Source organism: Gymnogyps californianus, chromosome 22, assembly GCF_018139145.2.
Source record: "Gymnogyps californianus isolate 813 chromosome 22, ASM1813914v2, whole genome shotgun sequence".
NCBI classification, from domain to species: domain Eukaryota; kingdom Metazoa; phylum Chordata; class Aves; order Accipitriformes; family Cathartidae; genus Gymnogyps; species Gymnogyps californianus.
Genome location: NC_059492.1, coordinates 5329136 through 5339546, shown reverse-complemented (window position 1 = coordinate 5339546; position 10411 = coordinate 5329136).

Here is a 10411-nt window from a genome sequence, read left to right as displayed (position 1 = left end):
CGCGCCGCGCCGGGCCGAGCCGCTCCGGGCCGGGCCGGGCCCCGCCGGCGGCGCGTCCTGCGGGCGCGGCGGCGCCGTTCAGCACCGCGGAGAGCACCGCGGCCCGGTACCACCGGGGCCGCCCGGTACCGCCCGGTTGCCTTCCGGTATCGCCCGGTTGCCACCCGGTGCGGTTGGGTTCGGCACGGTTCGGTTGGGCTCAACACCGCTCGGTAGCGCCCGGCACGGCTCGGTTCGGTACGGTACGGCTGGGCTCGGCCGGGAGGCGGGGGCGGGCGCGGCCCCGCCGAGCCCCGGCTCCGCCCGCTGCAGCGCCGGGCAGCCCCGCTCCGGTCCCTCCCCCGGCCCCGGGGGCGGCGGGACGGGGGCGGCTCGGGTCCCCCGCCCGGCCCGGCCCCGTTGCCTGCCTCAGTTTCCCCGTCCCGCCCCTCCCGCCCATGCCGGGGTCCCGGTACACCCCCCGGCCCGGCCCTCCCGGTGGGGGCTGCTCCCCGCCGGGCCCCTACCGGGGGAAGGAGATGGGCTCTCACCCCGAGACGACCCCCCCCGTGCACGGCGGCGGTGACATTTTACCGCCGGGGTTTCACTCAGCCCCTGCGAGTCGCCAGGCTCTAAATTCCGCGGTAACGAGAATTAGATGAGCTTCTGGAATTAGCCGTGCCTCCAGGTTAATTAAGCCAGCAGCGCTCTGATTTATGGTAACTAGTTGAAGGGAATAGAAGCCGTTTCCCCAGCTCAGCGACCAGCTGCCAAACCGTGTGACGCTGGACGGGGGGGACCCTGCTCCGGCCACCACAGCCTCTGCCGACCCCTCCGCTGCACCCCACCAGCAATGAGGCGTCCTGCCCCTGCGAGGGTCCGGCTGCGACGGCCTGGGCTGGCCCCACCAACTGCGGTGGCCGCAGGATGCCAGCGGGCAGGGACTACAGGTCCCAGCACGCACGGACGGGTCTGGCTGGGAGCACCCGGCCACGCTGCGAGCAGGAGGCGGCGGGGTCTGGGCCGTGTGTCTGGGCAGCATCGCTCACTCGCTGTCTGTCTGGCCTGGGTATTTATTTGCTGCCGCCTGTGAGGGAGCGCGGCGTGGCCTAAGGGCTCCCGGGAGCATCAGTGGGGTCCTCTCGCTTACGCCGAGCCTGGTCCCTCCGGTTTGGTTTATGGACTGGCAGTTTCTCTCCACTCTGCACCAGCGGTGTCAACAGAGCTGCGCTGGACAAAGTGGGGAGTGAATCGGGCGTGAGGGGCTTGGCATTGGCAGCCTCTGCCGCCTTCCCCTTCCCGTCCTCGCACAGCGGTGCTGGGACCCTCTGGCCGTGCACAGACCGTGGTTGTGCTTGCAGATCACAGTGAGAGACGCCCCAGCTGAGGGGTCCCTTGCGTAGAGGAGATCTTGCAGAGCTCCCAGTGTCTCCCCATGAACCAAAGCCCCTTCCCGGAGAAGCGACAGGCACCCATCGCCCAAGAGACACCCAAAAAACCTTCGCCAGAGCCAGGAGATAATGCTGTCCTGCCAAACCCCAGCCCTGCACCATTCCACCCCTCTCTTTCCTCAGCCTGAGACAATAATTCCCAGCGTGGTGTCTGCATCGTGGTGCCGGGGCTGTGCCCACGCCGCACCCCATCGCAGTGCCGGGGCACTCGGCTGCAGCCGGCTGCTTCCCAGGGAAGCGCCTGCGGTGCCTCCCGTTCATCTCCTGCCTGGCAGCAGATTAAAATTTCATCACTTCAGTGGTGGAGAAGGTGCAGGGGAGGAGCGGGAACCCCGGGCTGGTGGGGGGCTCAGCCCCTTGCCCAAGCAGCCTGCGCTGAGCTCGGTGCCCGCTCCAAATTCAGCCGCACGTGGCTGGGCTGGGTGAGCTCAGCTGATGGAGCCGGGATTTGGGCAGAGCCATGCAGGGGTGGCTGCAGGCCGGGCTCCTGTTTCCCCTGGGCCTTCCCTCGCCGGAGCACAAGGCTGGGCAGGAGACCCTGCCAGGCTCTGGGCTCCTGCCGGTGCTTCCTCCATGGACTGCACACCCCGAGCGGGACCACGACCCCTCGGCTCCGAGGCAGGCGCAGCCGAACCAGCTCCAGCTGCCGGCAGAAAAGCAAAGCCGAGGTCGCAGCAGGATGTGCCTCCACGCAGCCGGCAGCAGCGTTTCCCGGCCTCCGTACAGGGAGCCCCAAATCCCCCGGCAGCTGTGAGATGGAGGGATTGTCACACAAAACCAGTAACTCCCTGCAGCCGGACTGCCTGGCCAGCCCCAGCAAGGTGCCACCTGCGCTGGACCCTGTCCTGGGCTGACAACAAGCCGAGGCCGGGCCTCAGCACGCTGTATGGCCGGTGTTTTGCCCCAGATGCTCCTGGCAGATGTGAAAGGACTGGTCCCTGTCACCTCGCTACCTCCCAGGCTCCCACAGGAGGGTTTTTGATGTGTTCTGGTATTTTTCCAGAGGCTGAACACAGTTAACACCTTAATTCCCTGGTTTTTTCCTTTCCTTCTTCCCAAATAAAGGGGAAACATTTGCTCTTTTCCAGCCTCGTGACGTCTGCCATCCTCAGCAGGCTCCCTGGGACATCACCACCGCACTGAGGTCCCCTCCAGGGGCTCAGGTCCCCGCTGCCCCTGGGTGCACGGGGTGGCCCATGCTGTGCTGGTCCTTTCCCTGTCCTCTCTCCTTTCCCACCACTGGGCAAGGCCTTTCGGGGTGTCCTGGCCCCCCCAGTCCCCTCTGGGCTCCCATTGCCTCCCCGTGCAGTGCGGAACCTCCTCCGCCTCCCCAGCCCATACCAGCACATCACTATTCAAGTCACGCGACGCCCATCGCGCATCCCCGGTGTGCCAATTAAGTCACAGCTCTAATTACGCACTTAGGCTCGCCAGTCGCTCCTCTTCCCTCCCGCATCACCAGACGGACACCTGGGAGGCTGCCAGCCGTCTCCCTCCTCGCACCCAGCCCCTGTCCCATCCCACCTCATCCTAAATATGCTGGGATGGGCTCCGGCAGGAGCCGAGCACCGAGACCACGTCCCCATAACATGGAAAACTGTCCCTAAATCAGCGCTGTGGGGTAGGGCCGTTGCGCGGGGCCCTTTTTGGCCCGGGCTGCCTCCTGTGCAGCCCATGAGGGAAATGGATGTGGTGTGTGGAGATGCTCTGGATGTCCCCCAACAGGGACAGTCCCAGCCCTGGGGTCCCCAGGGGATGACGGTGGGACAGAACGATGTCGGCAGATCCAGGGGACACCGTGCTGCTGCTCCCCAGGAGACCCTGGCTCAGCCCCGGTCACCAGAGCTGCAGTCGTGCCCCAGGAGCAGCTCAGTCACCCCCAACCATCTCCTGCACCTCCCTGCAGCACCCTGAGCCCTTGGGGTGAAGGCGCCCTGCACCCTATCGCAGAGCTCACCCAGCAGCGCATTGCCTGCATGGCTGCTCACTGGGAACTGCTCTGGGGCCTCTGCCCCCCCCCCCGGCCCCCAGGGGCTCCTGCCCGGCTGCGGATACCCGTGGGGGGATGCTGGGTGTCAGGGGGACACTGTGCTCTGGGGGGGCTCTGCATGTCGGGGGGACACTGCAGGGGTCACGTGCGAAGGGGAGCAGGGCTGTGGGGAGAGCTGGGGCCGGGGAGAGCTGAATGGGCTGGGCAAGGGGAGCAGGCAGTGCTGTAGGGTGCAGTGGGTGCTGTCTGGGTGCAGAGGGTGCTGGGTGCCAGGCTAGTAGGGTGCTGCGGGCTACAGTGGATGCTGTCGGGGTGCAGAGGGTGCTGGGTGCCAGGCTGGTAGGGTGCTGCGGGCTACAGTGGATGCTGTCTGGGTGCAGGGGGTGCAGGGGGTGCTAGGTGCCAGGCTGGTAGGGTGCTGCGGGGTGCTGCGAGGTGCAGTGGGTGCTGTCTGGGTGCAGGGTGCCAGGCTGGTAGGGTGCTGTGGGCTACAGTGGATGCTGTTGGGGTGCAGGGGGTGCAGGGGGTGCTGGGTGCCAGGCTGGCAGGGTGCTTCGGGGTGCTGCGAGGTGCAGTGGGTGCTGTCTGGGTGCAGGGGGTACTGGGTGCCAGGCTGGCAGGGTGCTGCGGGGTGCAGGTCACCGTGCCGGGGTGCCGCCCGCAGACCGGCGCTGCCGAAGGCCGCTGCTGCCACCTGCCGACACCCGCGGCGGGCCCGGCCCCGCGCAGCGCCGGGGGGGCCGCAGCCGGGACCCCCCCCCCGGTCCCTCCGAGCCCCCGGGAGGGGACCCCACCCCGGCCCCACGCCCAGACGCGTCCCGCGGGGTCCTGCCGCAGGGGGCTCGGGGCCCGGCGGGGATGGCCGCGGGGGAGCGTGGCCCCCCCGGCTTGGAGCCCCCCACCCCCGGTTCGGTGCCCCCCGGTCGGTGCCCCCCGGACCCGCTGCCCCGGCTGCCGCTGCTCCCCCCTCCGGGTCCCCGTGGCTCCTCGGGCACCCCGTGAGATGAAGCGAGATGCCACGAGAGGGAGCCCGGGGCTCGCGCGTGGCCGTGGCACTGGTGGCACTGGTGGCAGTGGTGACAGTGGCGATGGCGTTTAAGCCCTCCGATCCTTGGGGAGGGCGGGGGGACAACGGCCAAGGTTGGGTCTAGACCTCTCTGGATGCCCTCCCCCTCACCCCAGCACCAGACCCCCCCGGTCTCACCCATGCCTGCATCAACGGGGCCATGAGCTCCCTGGGACAGCGGTGTCACCTCCGCAGCCCTGAGCCCCGTGGCAGGACACAGCAGGGATGAGCTGCAGCCCCTCAGCCAGCCTTGGGCACGTCCAGCGGCTCCAAATCCCTAGGCAGGACGAGCTGGGGCAGACTCCGGCCGTGGGCTGTCCCTGCCACGGCTCGGGGAGCCCTGCGACCCTCCGGACACGGTGACAAATTGCCTCCGTGGCAGGGAAACCCCTTGGGGTTTTGCACTTCTGCAGACCCTGCCAGGTGGCACAGAAAACTGGGCACCCAGTTGCCCACAGCATGCCTTCCTCCCCTCAACACTGCTGCAGCCGCCCCCCACGGCCATTTATACAGCTGGGGACCCGCTTGTGCCCAAACTGCCCCAAAACACGTCCCAGCTCCGTGTCACGGCACCGCTGAACACACGTGTCCAGGTGCCAACAGGCGTGTGTCCCACGGGGACCGGGAGACGTGTCCCCAGGAGCCCCGACCTTGGGTGCCTGGACAAGGTGAGCTGTACGTGCTTCAGGGCGGCAGCGTGGGCATCACAGGGACATGGGGACGTGGGATGGAGCCACTCCGTTATGAAACGTCCCTGCATCCCTCTGGTGCTAAGTCAAGATTTAGCGAGCGAGCGGCTCCTGATCCAGATGAGATCGGGCATCACAAAGGGCTTTATATTCCAGGAAGCCTATTAGAGATTTAAATTATACAAATGGGCTTTTTACCAAAGATCCTCATTATCTAGGCATTTGCTTTTAATCCTCAGCTAGTCCCGCAGCCCCTGCCCCGCACCCCCACCGCGGCTCCACTTACCTTCACCGTGTCCTCCGTGGGGCCATGCACGGCATGGGGATGGGGACAAGCTCTGGGGTCAGTGTGGGCCCACGGGGAGGGGTCTGCAGGGTATCGGGGAGACCCTGGTTGGGTTTGCCAGTACAGCCAGGGGCTGAGCCCCTCTTGCTTTACCTTCTCCCCTCCCAGCTCGTCCCAGTACCCCAGCAGGCTGTGGGGACGGTGCCTGTTTGTCTGGCAGGCACTAACCCTCCTTAGGGCGCAGTCCCGGGGCACCCACAGCTGCCCTGGCCATGCCTGGGCTCCTCCTGTGCCGCCCCGGCTGCATGGGTGCATGTGAAGATGCTCCCACGGGCATGTGGGGCCGGAGGGGCCGGGGCGGCCGATGCTGGAGCCCAAATCACCAAAGGCTGTGAATGTCCCGCCATGATGTGCCCAGCCCTGGGCACCCTGGGTACTGTCGAGTCCCGCTGGCTTGGGGACGGCAGCCGGGGGCCACGCCAAAGCCAACATATGCTGCCTTGCATGCACGTGTGTGTGCGCGGAGCCGTGCATCCCAGGGAGCCGTGGTGATGTCCCCAACCCAAGGAGGGGTCTCCCCTGCAGCCCCATCACACCCTGCCCTGCTGCAGCGAAGCCTCTGGGCAGGAGCGGGACTTCACGGCTGCTATGACAACGCAGGAAATTCCTGCAGAAATCCCTGTGAGGAGGAGGAGAAGAAGGAGGAGGAGGAAGAGGAGGGGGAATCTCCCAGCCAGGGCATCGCCAACAACCCACATCTCTCCCCGCCGGCGGTGGGGAAGGCATCGCAGCAGCGCCCGCGGCCATTTCAGCATCTTCCTGGCAGCATCTCGGCCGCGGGCTTGGCTCGGCTGCAAGGCTGGGGCCAGTGGGAGCCAGCCCCGAGCCAGCCCTGCTCCCTGTCCTGGCTGTTCTGGGGCCCTGGCACCCCCAGGAGATGGTCCTGCTCCCCGTGACACAGCTGATCCCCCAAACCGGCGGGTGGAGCATGAGCCGGCGTGCCCAGCCCTGCTGCAAGGAGTAAGGGGTGATGGAGGGGGCTGCGAGCCAAACAACCACAAGGCTTTGGGGTGGGGGGTGTGGGAGCTGGAGGGGATGGGATGGGGTCATTTACCCCCCACCCCAGGGACCCTGTAAATCACTTTTAGTGTTTGATGGCAGAGCACAGCCCTGCCCGCGCGCCCCACGCCCCGTGTTATCCTCTCTTCCCTCCTGCAATCCATTCCAGTGCGGGGGATTAGGTGGGTTTAGGGCCGGGTTTGAGTCGGAAATGGGATGCTTTCAAATCAGCCTGCGTCACTTGTGCCCTCTGTCACTCATGCAGAGGGGGATTAAAATAGATATGAAGATTATCGGAGGGGAAATGGCACCCCCACCTCGGGGGCCCAACTCTTCCCCCCAGCCTCAGCACCGCTGCGTGTGGGGGTATTGCCCGGCGCAGGGGGTGCCCGGCTCCGCCCCCTGGCATGCCTTCAGCCCCGAGGGCATAAATCTCTCCCTTTTCCTCGCCTTTCTGTTCATGCCAAGGCCCCAGTTCCAGTCCCCATCCCATACCCCCTCCAAACACCTTTCTTACATGGGATGGGGGGAGACACCGCCGCCAACAGCTCTCATCACCAGTTCCTTTGTTTCCAGCCCAATCCCATTCCCAAAACACCCCTCGTGCTTGATGCCAGTCCTGCACGAGACCCCTGCCCGGACCCCATGGAGGGCTCCTGGCCCCATGGAGCCACCGGCCCCTCGGCTGGGCTCAGGCACGGACATAGCTGCTGCAATGTGGAGCATGAGAAGGAACTGATGGGGAGACGGCAGCGCCGAGGAGGAGGCTCAGCACCGAAAGGTGCAGGTGAAGGGCAGGAAGGAGCCTGTGCGGGTCTCTGGTCCTACAGAGTCCTCCGGCAACAGGCAGAGACATGGGACCAGCGCGAGGCTATTAAAAAGGGGGAAAAACCACAATGAGAGACCAATATTGCCTTTATTATTAATAACTGCTTGTTCCTGTGGTACAGCGAGGTCCCCGTGGTCCTCACGGGTCAGCACTGCGGGCTGGGCTGGGTCCCCTCGCCGGCCCGGCAGCGGTTCGCTCAAGCGCTGCCCATCGGTGTTTTTAAAAAAAAATTGGTGGATTTCAGCCGCTTTATCAGGGCCGGTCCCCGTCTCCTGCTCTGCTTCAGGCTGGTGTTTTAGGCCTGGAGGTGCCAGGTCTCCCTCGATGGCCACCTGCAGCCCCTCGACCTCACTGATCTCAGTGCCCAGCAGATTTTGGGGTGAATTAGCCCCATCCTGGGTTTCTCAAGTGGTCCTTCTCCCCAGCTCCCCGTTCCACAGCAGCCACCCCAGCCCCTTACCCATTCCCCCCAGACCAGCGACGGGGCTGTGGGTTTAATCACTTTATGCATGTTTATTTGTGTAATTCGGAGGAGAGTGCCTCTTCCTCCCATCTGCCCCTGCCATCTGCTCCCCACGGTATTGCTGAACAAACCCGGGCTTTGCAAATGGACGGAGCTGGTGCAGGAAAGCAGGAAAACCTGCCGGGAAAGGCACCTCCTTCTAGCGAGCATCTGTCTCCACCGGAGCCTTTTCCCAGTGCTCGGAGCAGCTGCCGAAAGCTGCTTTGCTCCAGCCCCTGGAATGACCAAGGATGCTGTAATGCTACGCCGCGTTGGCCCCCGGCTGCGTGCTGGGGACACTCAACCCAAAATGTCCCCTTCTAGCCCCAAAACGCCTGGCTCGGCACCTTCTTGGGCCAGCAGGAAGGCGATGGCTAAGCCTGCGCCCAGGAGCTGGGGATGCCCAAGGCATGCGTGGGGGGATCCCCGCGGCCCCTGGCTCGCTCTGTCCCTGTGGGGACCACTCTGTCCCATGTCCTGGGGCAGCGGCTCCTTCTGAGGGGACGGGATGGGGACCGGCAGGGGTGGTGGCAGGGGTGGCACATGTGGTGGAGAGAGTGGTCCCCAAATAGGTGCACGCATGGGGTGGGGTGGGTGAGGTGGGTGGGTGTGGGTGGGTGGGAGTGTGTGCACACCCCTAGTGCTCCCCGTGCTCCCAGTGCTCACGGTGCCCCAAGACCTCCCAGTGCTCCCAGAGCCGCCCCAGCCCTTGCCGGTGCAATAGGGGTCTCCCCCCTCGCCCCAGACCCTGGCTGCAGGGGGACCAGGGGCCGCACCCCGAGCCCCACGGCAGGGAGCTGCGTGGGGCAGCGCCCCGGGAGGAGGGATGTGTGTGCGTGGGGCCCCGGGGCGGGTGGGAGATCCCGGCGGGGGCTGCTGCCGGTGCCTCCGATGCCCCACCCGGAGCCAGTGCCCCCCGGTGCCGGTGCCCCCCGCAGCCCGGCGCTGCGGCGGGCACTACCGGCGGGCGCTCCCGGCTGCGTTGGCGCACGGCAGCGGCGGCGGCAGCTCGTCCCCGGGCAGGTAAGAGGCGGCGGGGACGGGAGGACCCGGGGGGGACACCGGGGGGCACTGGAGGACCGGGGAGACCAGGGCACAGGTACCGACTCAGCCCCCGGGCAGGTCCCTCCCCGCCGGCGGCTGCAGAGCCCCCCTCGCCCCGCCGCATCTTGCCGGGGGTGCCCTGTGCCCCCCTCCCACCCCGTCACATCTTTCCGGGGGTGCCTGGTAATCCACACCCCCCCGGGGAGACCTTTCCTTGGGTGTGTCCCCGGCAACCCCCCCTCTTTCCGAGGGTGCCAGGTTTGGGGGGGAATCCCCTGTAGCCCTCCCCGCCCCAGGAGCATCTTCCCTGGGGATGCCCAACCACCCTTCCAGAGGTGCCCGCTTTGGGGGGGTCCTTGCAAACCCCTCTCGGGGTGCTTAGCCCCCCATGGGCTCCCCTCCCAGTGGCAGGAGCTGCCCCGGGCAGTGTAGAGGGCACAGCCCCCCAGGCAGTGGGCTGGGGGTCATGCCAGCCCTGGGGGGCCCCGGCTGGGGACCCCTGAGTGGGGGGGACACGCAGATCCTCCCCCGGGCTGCTGGAGCAGGGATGGAGCCATGGTGGGGGGTGACAGAGAGACACTGTGGGGTCCCAGCCCCTTGTAACTGGGGGGTCCAGCCCTACTGGGCTGCTCCTCTTGGGGAGTCCTGTTTGCCCTGCGATCCCAAAGAACGGGGGGTTGGGGGTGCTGGGGCCCCTCCCTAGTTTGCGTAAGACAGCGGGTGCTCCAGGCACTGAAGCCTCCCTTGCACCCATGAAGCCCCCCGAGCCCATCCTCTCCCCACACAGGGGCCATGATGCAGCCTGGGGTGGGGGCAGTGGGTCAGGGTCCCCCCAGAGCCCCTGGTGTGGGGGCCTGTGGTGTGAGGCCAGATGCTGTGCACCCACCCTGACCTCCTCCCGGCCCCTCTGCACTCCTCGGGGGTGACCCCAGCAGGATGGGGTGTGCTGGGTCCCCCAGGGATGTGGGCATCCTGAAGTGAGGAGGGGGCCCCGAGCAGAGACCTGTAGCCCCCGGCCCTCCCCGGGGCTCCAGTGCCAGCTGGAAAATCAAATATTAACAGAAGCAGCGAAGGAGCTGAAAATAACCCTCCCTCCAAGGGAGTTGACCCAGATCCGGCCAGCCCCAAAGCTGGGCTGGACCCAGAGCCCCAGCCAGCACACTGCCGGGGTCGAATCCAGCCCCTTCCCCTCCTCCAGGCTGCTCTGCCCTCCTGATGCCAGCTATATATCGCCTATACATTATGCAAATGAGCTATAAGGGCTTATTACGCAAACGCGAGTGGGCTGGCACTGCCCGGCACTGTGTGGTCCCCGAGGCTGGCCCCAACGGCTCAGAGAGGACAGCGGGGATGGAGGGGGCCGCATCGGCATCCACCCGGCTGTCCGGGGGCTGCCAGGGAGCACTGCTCCATCCCTCTCCCCTCCTGTAGCGCAGAGAGGACCCCCCCCAAGCCGGGCCAGGCTCCTGCCCCACTGCAGCGCTCGTCTCCCAGGACGGCCGCACGTCCCAGCAGC